We start from the raw sequence: 14,073 nt of genomic DNA on the forward strand, positions 1-14,073 counted from the left end.
GGGTGGTAAAATATTAGGCCTATGTAAAATAATCCTTAAAATAGTTTTTAAATTGTTTTAAGTTTGCGATTTAGATGCCAAGAAAAGTGTTTAATGCCATCTAATTAAAACTTTCCATCTATAGTCGGTCCCACAGGGAACACCTTTTTTCATACTATGAAATTTACTACAAGTTATTTATTTCTGAGCCGATTAATTTGTAAATTGCACACAAAAATAATATTTTTCTGTTATTTCCACAACACTTTTCCGTTTCTTCTTACGTCAAAACACGCTCAAATTATTTTTTAAAAGTTATATATAGAATGATAGTACGGACTATAAATAAAAACATTCTTGGACTATGCAAAATTGAGATTCGGGCAGTTATGAATGTCGGTTTTTAAGTCACATGATATTATTTGGACCAATCTAAGCTCTTATAACAAAAGAGTATTTAAAGATTGGTTCACAGCCCAACAGATCTTTAAACATTAAATATTATTTGGACGATCAATGGGAGATAACTCAGTTGATCAACACATTAATGTTGGTCTATAGTCCGGTAATCTCCAGCGGAGTACTTCCAAGTTGAGATTAGCTCATTTGTATTCTTTTATTATGGGTAATTTTTATCACTAAAGCTCGGGTCAGTCTATGTTTGCATAACTTCCCAACGTGTTGGGGCTAAACTTTATAGTAACTATTATAAAAGACACTAATAGAGAGTGGATGGTATCGTGAGGCCGGTTAGCTCAGTTGGTTAGAGCGTCGTGCTAATAACGCGAATGTCGTGGGTTCGACCCCCACATTGGCCAACGTATATTTTTCTCTCTTTTTATTATTTAATTGGATATTACATATGTGATGGCATTGATATTATACCACTAATTTACAAACTTTTATTCTTGTTTTGTTTATTATTTTGCTCACACTGTATGTTCTAAGATTTTGCTGAGACTTGTGATGTAGTAGACGACGATATATTAACTCTTATAACGTTTACCCGCTTATCGGTAATTTTTCAGTTCCGTGTTTTTTTTTTTTCCTTTTAATAACTATTTAATAAGATATTTTTATAGGGCTTACGTGTGGCATCAAATCGATATTATGTGTTAATATGTCTTTGGTGGTTTTCTTTACTTTTATTAATTATTTCAGTGGCGGATCCAGCGTAATATTGAGTAGGGGTCACATCGAGGCTGTGAAAGGGGTGGTGGTAGTACTTTTACATTTTTTAAGTATTGTCACAACTGACAGTGGGGGATGTAGGATTTTTTTCTAGATAGTGGGGGCAACATTTATAGAGGGCACTTACAGTATTTAAAAGTACACTGACATTCATTATCTATATGCTTAAATTGCCCACAGAAATTCTAGCTGATCACTGTAAACATGTTCCTCACTAATAAAACAATAAGGATGGAAATGTTTTATATAACGACGCACTCAACACATTTTATTTTCGGATATATGGCGTCAGACATATGGTTAAGGACCACACCGATATTGAAGGAGGAAACCCGATATCGCCACTTCATGAGTTACTCTTTTCGAATAGTAGCAAGGGATCTTTTATATGCACCATCCGATAGACAGGATAGCATATACCATGGCCTTTGATGTACCAGTCGTGGTGTACTAGCTGGAACGAGAAATAGCCCAATGGGCCCACTGACGGGGATCGATCCCAAACTGACCGCGCACCAAGCGAGCGATTTACTACTGGGCTACTTCTCGCCCCTAATAATAACCAATAAGTGCATTATATTCATCTGCGAAACACTGTATATTTTGGGGCGTTTCGAATTTCGGATGGGGTTGTACTATAAATTAAAAAAAAATGGACTATGCAAAACTGAGAGTCTTAAAACCCGATCAATGGGAAGATAACTCAGTTGATCAACACATTAATGTTGGTCTATAGTCCGGTAATCTCCAGCGGAGTACTTCCAAGTTGAGATTAGCTCATTTGTATTCTTTTATTATGGGTAATTTTTATCACTAAAGCTCGGGTCAGTCTATGTTTGCATAACTTCCCAACGTGTTGGGTCTAAACTTTACAGTAACTGTTACAAAAGACTCTAATAGAGAGTAGATGGTATCGTGAGGCCGGTTAGCTCAGTTGGTTAGAGCGTCGTGCTAATAACGCGAATGTCGTGGGTTCGACCCCCACATTGGCCAACGTATATTTTTCTCTCTTTTTATTATTTAATTGGATATTACATATGTGATGCATTGATATTATATGTTAACGTATGTTTATTCGTTTTTTTTCCTTTTAATAACTATTTAATAAGATATTTTTATAGGGCTTACGTGTGGCATCAAATCGATATTATGTGTTAATATGTCTTTGGTGGTTTTCTTTACTTTTATTAATTATTTCAGTGGCGGATCCAGCGTAATATTGAGTAGGGGTCACATCGAGGCTGTGAAAGGGGTGGTGGTAGTACTTTTACATTTTTTAAGTATTGTCACAACTGACAGTGGGGGATGTAGGATTTTTTTCTAGATAGTGGGGGCAACATTTATAGAGGGCACTTACAGTATTTAAAAGTACACTGACATGCATTATCTATATGCTTAAATTGCCCACAGAAATTCTAGCTGATCACTGTAAACATGTTCCTCACTAATAAAACAATAAGGATGGAAATGTTTTATATAACGACGCACTCAACACATTTTATTTTCGGATATATGGCGTCAGACATATGGTTAAGGACCACACCGATATTGAAGGAGGAAACCCGATATCGCCACTTCATGAGTTACTCTTTTCGAATAGTAGCAAGGGATCTTTTATATGCACCATCCGATAGACAGGATAGCATATACCATGGCCTTTGATGTACCAGTCGTGGTGTACTAGCTGGAACGAGAAATAGCCCAATGGGCCCACTGACGGGGATCGATCCCAAACTGACCGCGCACCAAGCGAGCGATTTACTACTGGGCTACTTCTCGCCCCTAATAATAACCAATAAGTGCATTATATTCATCTGCGAAACACTGTATATTTTGGGGCGTTTCGAATTTCGGATGGGGTTGTACTATAAATTAAAAAAAATTGGACTATGCAAAACTGAGAGTCAGGCAGTTATGAATGTCGGTTTTTTAGTCACATGATATTGTTTGGACCAATCCAAGCTTTTATAACAAACGAGTATTTACTGATTTACAGCCCAAAAGATCTTTAAATAATTAAATATTATTTTGACGATCAATGGGAGATAACTCAGTTGATCAACACATGGATGTTGGTCTGTAGTCCGGTAATCTCCAGCGGAGTACTTCCAAGTTGAGATTTGCTAATTTGTAATATTTTATTATGGGTAATTTTAATGATTAAAGCTCGGGTCAGTCTATGTTTGCATAACTTCCCAACGTGCTGGGTCTAAACTTTACAGTAACTGTTATAAAAGACTCTTATAGAGAGTAGATGGTATCGTGAGGCCGGTTAGCTCAGTTGGTTAGAGCGTTGTGTGACTTCCGGTTTGGGTTTTGTCGATGGAGGACATGTTTCACTTCGGCTCCCGTTTTGGAATTTTTTGAAAGTGTTTTTTGAATTGAGAAGGGTTTTTTTTTTTTTTCGGATTTATTTCAAAACCAGTGGAGATGAGTCACGGTGGCGATATGGAGAAGGAGGAAGTGAAGAAAGTGGTCTACAAGAAGGAGTGCACGGTCGTCGTTGATGTCGGTGACAATAGAAAGATGGCGGCTGGCGACTTGATTAAATTCCTTAGTGAACAGGTTGGTGATGTCATTCATGCGTGTGTGCCAAAGGGACCTGACAGGTATGAAGTGACTGTGGATGATGTTGTACAGGCGAGGATCATTTCAGATAATGATTCCCTGTAACTAAATGGCATGAAAATGAAGGCGAGGTTGTTACATTCGGACAGTGTTGTTGTTTCCTTTTTGCACTTGCCAGCATATATTTCGGACGAAGAGATAGAGGAGAAATTGAAATCGATGAACATTGAATTAATAACACCTATTTACAGGCGATTCTACAAGGGTACTCGCAATGCGGATGGAACCAGGTACGTGCGTGTTAAATTTCCACCTGACGTAAAGAGTTTACCATATTCGATGAAATTTAACACTGTTGAAGGTGTGGAGTTTTTTCGTGTTTTGCATGACAATCAAATAAAGGTGTGCTATAACTGTATGTCGGATAGTCACGTGATTAGGGATTGCCCGAATATCACATGTAATTTCTGCAAAGAGAAGGGACATATTGCCAGGATTTGTAAGAAAACATTTCTGTGTGAAAAATGTGGAAATAAAGAGGATGTGTGTGTATGCAGTGTGAATGAATACGACAGCGAGCATGTGGATGGCAGTGACAGCGACAGTACTGATGGTGATATAATGCAAGAACCAACCCAGGCAAGCCATGAACAAGTCAAAGTAAGCAAGGGTAACCAAGCTGAGTGGAGAAATAATCACAAAGATGCAACACCGAGTTCGAGAAATGACAAACAGCACGCAGACCGTAATGTGGAGGAATCGGTGAAGGGAGTGAAAGCAGCTGACTTTCGTGAGAAGGACGCGGACACCATGACAACTGAAACTAAAAACTTTCAACTGCGAAAGTTACGGCGTCGGTCACAGCTGATCAAACGCCCAGCGGATGAATCGATTCGTCGTGTTGTGTTAAGTAGAAAACAAAAGAGACAAGCTATCCGTGCAAAAGGTGTTGAAGAGAGTGAATGAAGGAAGACTTGAAAAAATTGAAGAAGGCTGAGTGAGATAATGTGATTAAATGTATGATAACATGTGCTTATTTAATGACTTTCTTTATATTACAATACACTCAATTGTCATTTTGTTTAGATGTTTACTTTAAATATTAATAGATTGAATGGGATTGATTAATTAAATATAGGTTTTGTAATTATTTAAACGTAAATAACCTTTAGTATTCCTTTTTCTGCACAAATGTATTTTGAATGATTATTTTATTTAAAATACATAAACACTTATGGGAGGGAATGTCAGTTTAAAACAGGTGTGTGTATATTTGATATAATATTAAATATTGTTTAATTATATTTTAGGTTTAATGGCTGTCATACTAAAGGATAATTTGATTTTAAGATGTGTAAAAATCATTTATTATATTATGAATATTGTTATAGTGTGTATGAATGGGTGTCAAGTGTGTGCGTGCGTGCGTGTGTCTTGTGTGTGTTTATTTTTAAATTGTGTTTTTATATTTATATTGTTATACAAGTATGTGAACTATATTAATATGTTGATGTTCTGAATAAAAAGATAAAAAAAAAAGAGCGTTGTGCTAATAACGGGAATGTCGTGGGTTCGACCTCCACATTGGCCAACGTATATTTTTTTCTTTCTTTTCATTATTTAATTCGATATTACATATGTGATGCATTGATATTATATGTTAACGTATGTTTGTTCGTTTTCTTTCATTTTAATAACTATTTAATAAGATATTTTATAGGGCTTACGTGTGGCATAAAATTGATATTATGTTGTTAATATATTTTTGGTGGTTTTCTTTACTTTTATTAATTATTTCAGTGGCGGATCCAGCGTAATATTGAGTAGGGGTCACATCGAGTCTGTGAAAGGGGTGGTGGTAGTACTTTTACATTTTTTAAGTATTGTCACAACTGAGGAATCGAAATTCAGCCAATTTACAGAGGCTCACTGTAAACAGTATGGAAAAAGTACACTGACATGCATCGCCATTATCTTTTGCTTAAATCGTCCAGCATGAAATCTCTATTTGGTCCGCTGTCATGCAGACCGTACAATAAATGGCTTTCTTCCAAATGCACTAACGCCCACTTCAAACTGACCGCGCCCCCCCCCCCCCCCCTCCTCCTGCTCCGGAGTTAGTCACTGCATATAGTCAGGGGCTAAACGGATGGGGTTGTACTATAGTGGGCGTGCCATGAACCTCTGTCGGATAGATATTATTTGGCACGAGATCTTTTATCCCACTCCCACTCGTGAGGCAGGTTAGTTTAATCATAACGCGAATGTCGTGGGTTCGACCCCCACATTGGCCAACGTATATTTTTCTTTCTTATTATCATTTAATTGGATATTACATATGTGATGCATTGTTATTATATGTTAACTTAAGTTAGTTCGTTTTCTTTCCTTTTAATAACTATTTAATAAGATATTTTTATAGGGCTTACGTCAAATGAAATTGATACTATGTGTTAATATATTTTTGGTGGTTTTCTTTACTTTTCTTAATTATTTCAGTGGCGGATCCAGCGTAATATTGCGTAGGGGTCACATCGAGGCTGTGAAAGGAGTGGTGGTAGTACTTTTACATTTTTAAAAATATTGTCACAACTGACAGTGGGAGATGCAGGGTTTTTCTAGATAGTGGGGGCAACATTTATAGAGGGCACTTACAGTATTTAAAAGTACACTGACATGCATTATCTATATGCTTAAATCGTCCACAGAAATTCTAGCTGATCACTGTAAACATGTTCCTCACCAATAAAACAATAAGGATGGAAATGTTTTATTTAACGACGCACTTAACACATTTTATTTTTGGTTATATGGCATCAGACATATGGTTAAGGACCACACCGATATTGAAGGAGGAAACCCGCTATCGCCACTTCATGAGTTACTCTTTTCGAATAGTAGCAAGGGATCTTTTATATGCACCATCCGATAGACAGGATAGCACATACTATGGCCTTTGATGTACCAGTCGTGGTGCACTAGCTGGAGCGAGAAATAGCCCAATGGGCCCACTGACGGGGATCGATCCCAAACCGATGGCGCATCGCCATGCCACTTTTCCCCAAACATATTTTTTATGTGCCTGTCGCCCCCAAATAGGATTCGTTGACCGTTTGTGTTCCTCTTCCCAATGTGGGTGGTTCCTCGACAGTGGCGGATCCAGAAAATTCATTTGGGGGGGGGGGGGGGGGGGGGGGCAGTGACATGATGCGGAATGCCAATGGAACTTTGGGGGAGGTTTGGTGGGGATCGTGAAAAAAAAGAAAATTAATATATAATAAAGTTATAACTGTCACAAAATTTAGGGGGTGGTGGGTTCGAGCCCCTGCCCCCCCCCCCCCCCCCCCCCGATCCTCCTCTGCCCAATATAAAATTCTGGCTACGCAAGTGCCTACAATCGGCCTCGGTGGTGTAGTTGTTAATCCACAGGACTAAAAATGGCTAATTTTGCGATTCAGATGCCAAGAAATCACGTTTAGAGCTATTCCATATTAAAATGTTCTAGTGCGTTTAAGGTCATCAAAATGAAAAAATGTTTGATGTAAAATACCATGTCATGTCATAGGGTTTAACGTGCTCATTCAGAGCAAGTTGTTTTAGCGTACGCCTGTCATGGACAAAGTTGTCGGCCTCGATCGGAACCTCCGTCCAGGACAGGAAAAGGTTGGGGGTGGGGGTAGGTTGGTGGGAGAAGGGACCGCCTGCAGGTGCCAGAGAGCACTGGTCAGCACCCCGACCGGAATCGGTAACGGGAGGAGGGTGGTAAAATATTAGGCCTATGTAAAATAATCCTTAAAATAGTTTTAAAATTGTTTTAAGTTTGCGATTAGATGCCAAGAAAAGTGTTTAATGCCACCCAATTAAAACTTTCCATCTATAGTCGGTCCCACAGGGAACACCTTTTTCTAATACTATGCAAATTACTACAAGTTATTTATTTCTGAGCCGATCAATTTGTAAATTGCACACACAAATAGTATGTTTCTGTTATTTCCAAAACACTTTTACTTTCCTTCTTACATCAAATCACACTTAAATTATATTATTATTATTATTATTATTATTATTATTATTATTATATTACACACACACACACACACACACATACACACACACAATGTATACTCTTCAAAAAAAGAAACGCAAAAGGGTACAAATGGGTTATAACTCCGATTTTATGTTTCCTACCGGTTCATGCTTTGTGAAGGTCATTGCATGTCCCAAACACATTCCCACGGTTACATTCGATAAAACGCAGCTACTGTACAATAAAGTTCCAAAATGTGAATATTCGCAAAAACGCAGCCACGTGCAAACCATGTCACCACTGCACGTGCGTTGTCTGCACGTGCAACATGAACACCGACAGTATAAAAGTGCAGGGTGTTCGCTTGTCTGGCCTCTGTATCTGGCCGACAGTTGACAATCCAGGACATGCCACGTCTCAGTGAACCGCAGAGAAACAATGCCATCGGCCGACTAGACGCAGGCGAATCCAGAACGGCCGTTGCCAGGGCATTCCATGTGTCCCCAAGCACCATCTCCAGACTGTGGGACCGTTACCAGCAACATGGATCAACACGTGACCTCCCTAGATCCGGTCGACCACGGGTCACTACCCCCGGGCAGGATCGCTACATCCGGGTACGCCACCTTCGGGAACGATTGACTACTGCCACCTCCACAGCCGCAGCAATACCAGGTTTGCGCAGGATATCCGACCAGACCGTACGGAACCGCCTACATGAGGTAGGAATTCGTGCCAGACGTCCAGTTCGAGGTGTCATCTTAACACCACAACACCGTCGACTCCGACTGCAGTGGTGCCAGATTCATCGACAATGGCCTCAACTGCGATGGAGACAGGTGTGGTTCAGTGACGAGTCCCGATTTCTGCTCCGACGTCATGATGGAAGATGTCGCGTGTATAGGCGTCGTGGTGAACGTTATGCGGCAAACTGCGTGCAGGAAGTGGACAGATTCGGCGGGGGTAGTGTCATGGTGTGGGCAGCCATCTCACACACTGGCAGAACTGACCTGGTCCACGTGCAGGGCAACCTGAATGCACAGGGCTACATTGACCAGATCCTCCGGCCACACATCGTTCCAGTTATGGCCAACGCCAACGCAGTGTTCCAACATGACAACGCCAGGCCTCACACAGCACGTCTCACAACGGCTTTCCTACAGAACAACAACATTAATGTCCTTCCTTGGCCATCGATATCACCGGATTTGAACCCAATTGAGCATCTATGGGACGAGTTGGACCGACGCCTCCGACAGCGACAACCACAGCCCCAGACCCTGCCCGAGCTGGCAGCAGCCTTGCAGGCCGAGTGGGCCACCATCCCCCGGGACGTCATCCGTACTCTGGTTGCTTCAATGGGCAGGCGGTGCCAGGCAGTTGTCAACACACGCGGAGGCAACACCCGGTATTGACTCCAGATGACCTTGACCTTGGTGGTGTGTCCTATCACTTACTCACAATGGACTAGAGTGAATTGTGAACAATCCTGCAACATTTGGTAATTATCGGACTCACCATTCAATAATTAAATCAATTCTCCAAATGTTACGACAATGTGGTTTTGCGTTTCATCTTTTGAAGAGTATATGTAGAATGATGGGACGGACTATAAATAAAAACATTCTTGGACTATGCAAAATTGAGATTCATGCAGTTATGAATGTCGGTCTTTTAAGTCACATGATATTATTTGGACCAATCCAAGCTTTTATAACAAAAGAGTATTTACAGATGGGTAATGGTATTATTAGTAAAGTTTAAGTGTTGGTATCGGTCCACAACCCAACACTGGCAACAGATCTTTAAACTTTAAATATTATTTGGACGATCAATGGGAGATAACTCAGTTGATCAACACATGCATGTTGGTCTTAGTCCGGTAATCTCCAGCGGAGTACTTCCAAGTTGAGATTAGCTAATTTGTATTCTTTTATTATGGCTAATTTTCATCACTAAAGCTCGGGTCAATCTATGTTTGCATAACTTCCCAACGTGTTGGGTCTAAACTTTACAGTAACTGTTATAAAAGACACTAATAGAGAGTGGATGGTATCGTGAGGCCGGTTAGCTCAGTTGGTTAGAGCGTCGTGCGAATGTCGTGGGTTCGACCCCCACATTGGCCAACGTATATTTTTCTTTCTTTTTATTGGATATATTTACATATGTGATGCATAGATATTATGTGCTAACATATTTTTGTTGATTTTATTTCCTTTTATTAATTAGTACATAAGATATCTTTATAGGACCAACGTGTTGCATCAAATTGATATATCTTAATATAAGAATAAGAATAATTTATTTGCATAACACCCGTATATGGGCAGAGCAAAAACAACAAAATAATATACATTTATCTACAGTAACAATAACATAAAAATACATTAATTACATGAACAAACATCTGCATCATCAAATACGTATGTAATTTAAGCCTTATAAACCTGATACTAGTGATAGTAATATATTCTGTTGGTTTTCTTTGTGTTTATTAATTATTTAATAGGATATTTTTTATACGTGTTGCATTAATACTGTGTGCATTAGGTGTTAACATATTTTTGTTGGTTTTCAGTAGTACATTTTACAAACATAGTACTGACCTAAGCGTACGAGACATTGTAGATGGGTCGGAGTTCGCCCCCACTCCCCCCCCCCCCCCCCCCACCCCCCCCCCCCTGCTCATAGTGCTGGAGCCAATTGGACAAAAATTATGGAGATGTTCGAATAAAATGTCTGATAGCTTTGACCAAGCATTTCCATCATTCTACTCACAATATGCACACAATATTATTGTAACCTATGTAAAAATGTGTAATTCTTCATTTGGATCCATAGCTAGTAAATTTATAGCTGCTTGACAGTAATGTAAATATGAATAAAGAGCTTTCTAGACGGTTCGTCCTCTGGACAATTTTACCACAGATCGGCAGTGTTTTTGGGTATGGCGCTATGGAATTGAATGTAACCACAGTCAATAGGGGGGTATTGGTGGCCTCCCCTAGAAAGAAAATAGATTAAGTTTAGGGTCAGGGTTAAGAAAATCATACAGTAATGATTAAGAATAATTAATTTTGTCAAAAGGTTAACTTAAAAAAAAATCTGCAAAAATATTTGGGTATGCCGCCATACCCGTTTTACCCTCTGGCAGAAACCCTGATCGGCTGTTGAATGTCAAACGATTGGCAACTCCGACACACAGTCATCAGGGGAAACCCGCCACATTTTCCCAACGCAGCAAGGGATCCCCCATATGCACCGCCATCCCACAGACAGGATAGCACATACCACGGCCTTTGATATATCAGTCGTGGTGCACTGGCTGGAACGAGAAATAGCCTAATGGGCCCACCAACGGGGATCGATCCCAAACCGACGCGCATCAAGCGAGCGCTTTACCACTGGGCTATGTCCTACCCCCTACATACATCAATACATATATACATACATACATACATATATACATACATACATATATACATACATACATACATACATGCCAGGTCTGCCCACTGTTTCATGCACGTAAGCGGGATCGACCGCGTAACTTGTAGGCCCCATGCATATGGCTGAGTTAAAGAGCATCATTTTTATGCATGCCTCAATAGCTAAGAAGGTATATATATATTAATTTTTTTAAATTTAATTTTGAATAAACATGGACAATGTTTTGAATAAAAATTATCAACAAAATGAAGCTTTCTACTGTGCTGCACAATAAACGGTAAGTATGTATGGGAGAGGATGGGGTTGGGTACGTGTTTGACGATATATTTATACATGTATGTAATTTGCATCATATTATTTACACTAATAACAGCAGCTGAGTAGGACAGTAGTCAGAGGCCTCGTCATAAGATTCGCTTGACGTCATAGGTATATTCCTCCAGTACTTCAAAGCATTGCCTCTAAATAAGTATTTTTCCTATTTTAAAAATTGTGCATGGAGTAAGAGGCCCCTTGGTGGGACTGTTATCCCAGCCCAGGCGAAAGGCCCAATTACCAGATATTATTCATGAACGAAGGAAGGAAGGAAATGTTTTAGTTAACGACGCACTCAACACATTTTATTTACGGTTATATGGCGTCGGACATATGGTTAAGGACCACACAGGTATTGAGAGAGGAAACCCGCTGTAGCCACTTCATGGGCTACTCTTTTCGATTAGCAGCAATGGATCTTTTATATGCACCATCCCACAGACAGGATAGTACATACCACGGCCTTTGTTACACCAGTTGTGGAGCACTGGCTGGAACGAGAAATAGCCCAATGGGTCCACCGACGGGGATCGATCCCAGACCGACCGCACATCAAGCGAACGCTTTACCACTGGGCTAAGTCCCGCCCCTTCATGAACGAATTTGACTGCCATAAATATACTAATTTGATTCATATACTCAGAAACTATGTTTATTGCTCTAAACGGGGAAAACTGACTTAAGTTTGTATGGAATATACAATATTTTCCTTGCGGGGGGGGGGGGGGGGGGCTTTATACGCAGTGCATCGGTGGACAAATTTCCGGTGGACGAATTGTCCAGGGCAGTGGCGTAGCGTGGGCGGGGCCACCGGGGGTGCTAACGGTCCACTGGTTAGGGGGCGCAATACTTGTCCCCCCCCCCCCCCCCCCCCAAACATCAGGTCCACACACACACACACACAACTAAAAAGGAAGCCCGTACGACTTTGAGTATTGGGCGAGTAGGGTTTTACAAGCCTAAAGATGGAGGTGGGCAGTGTCCCTTCCTCCACCCGTCGCTTCCGCCCTGTCATTTCCACCCCCTGCTCCGTCGCACTAATACCCCCCCCCCCCCCCCCCGACACATACACTCGGCGTGCCCCGCTACACTGGTATCCGTTAGATATTTTTTCCCACGATTGTCATATCAAAGCAGTGGACACAGTCATATGCATATACAAGCAGTATGCACAGTCATATGCATATAAAACACCCTGGCTGCAGCCTACTACTCCTGTCGTGGACGCTAGGTTTGCGCCCACGACAGGCGTGTACTACAACAGCCTGTTCTGAATGTACACGTTAAACCCTGGCTAAGTCAAGTCAAGTCTGCTAATGCCTAAATGTAGCGGGTTTCCTCCAATAGTCGATGATTAATAAACCAATGTGCTCTAGTGATGTCGTCATACAAATAATAAAAAATATTCCCATTTATCTAGTTGTACAACTCATAATAACATTCAACCTACGTTCGTTGTTATAAACGTTTTCAAACAACTCGTACATTCGATATAGATAATTCAGTAGGCCCTATATATCAATAAGATAACAAGGCCTGTTAGCTCAGTTGGTTAGAGCGTCGTGCTAATAACGCGATTGTCGTGTGTTCGACCCCCACATGGGTCGATATAATGTTTTCTTTACTTTTTTTAAATAATATTTTTAGGATATTTTAATAAATTAAATTTAAATAAGTCTAGCATTTATACAATGCATCTTTTTGTTGGCGTTCAGTATTAAAATCTACATTGTACAAATAAAGTACTGGGCGGGTTTGCGTCTATAGATTGGATACTCGAAGACACAGTTACATTGTAACTTACAAGTGCCATATTTATCCAATTTCACATTCATTTATATAGCTGCTATATAAACAAATTAGTTAATCGATCCTACACATAATCTTTGCTTAAGTAACTCGGCGATATTGAAATTTCACGGCGTGTAAAGAGAATCGTTTTCAGTACTAGATTCTTCTCTTACTGTCATAACCCATTAGCGGATCTAGGGGAGTCCAGGGGTCCGGATCCCTCTCCCACCCCCCCCCCCCTTGAAAACCGACCATAACTTTTAAGGAGAAACGTGTTTATATTAACTGTTCTGTGTAAAAGGAGAGATCAGTCATCACATTTGGACCCCCCCCCCCCCCCCCCACCTTTCAGAAATCCTGCATCCGCATCCTGTAACCTAGTCTTATGAAAGCGGACAATGCACAAAAGTTCGCTTGTGGCTGCAGTGGCTTAGTGTGTTTGTGTGGAGGTGGGCTGGGGGCACGGGGGCCATGCCCCCCTCCCCCAATCACACCTCTTTTTTTTGTACTGTATTAAATTTTTATAAAATCATACATACAGTGTGGATTACCCAACCCCAATAGTGAATTCCCCCACCCCAGTATAAAATACTGCCTATGCGTTCAGTCAGAAGCGTTGCACAAAGAGAGCAAACTTGTCGGCAACATTACCCTGGCTACTGTGCTTGCGACACTATCTAGAAAATGACAGAACTATTTTGAAATATGTAATGCCAGGAACATAATATTTGTTAAGGAGCTGAGTGTAATTT

At 40.5% G+C, this 14,073-nt stretch overlaps 3 non-coding genes across 3 annotated transcripts; all 3 read left to right on the plus strand.

Annotated features, from left to right (window-relative positions):
- Positions 1–723: 723 nt before the first annotated feature.
- On the plus strand, positions 724–797 carry Trnai-aau. Its single transcript has one exon. It is a non-coding gene; the product is annotated as a tRNA-Ile (tRNA).
- A 1,292-nt stretch (positions 798–2,089) lies between these two features.
- Positions 2,090–2,163, plus strand: Trnai-aau. The gene has a single exon. It is a non-coding gene; the product is annotated as a tRNA-Ile (tRNA).
- A 10,900-nt stretch (positions 2,164–13,063) lies between these two features.
- Trnai-aau lies at positions 13,064–13,137 on the plus strand. The gene has a single exon. It is a non-coding gene; the product is annotated as a tRNA-Ile (tRNA).
- The last annotated feature ends 936 nt before the right edge of the window (positions 13,138–14,073 follow it).

Source organism: Gigantopelta aegis, chromosome 11 (genome assembly GCF_016097555.1).
Source record: "Gigantopelta aegis isolate Gae_Host chromosome 11, Gae_host_genome, whole genome shotgun sequence".
NCBI lineage: Eukaryota > Metazoa > Mollusca > Gastropoda > Neomphalida > Peltospiridae > Gigantopelta > Gigantopelta aegis.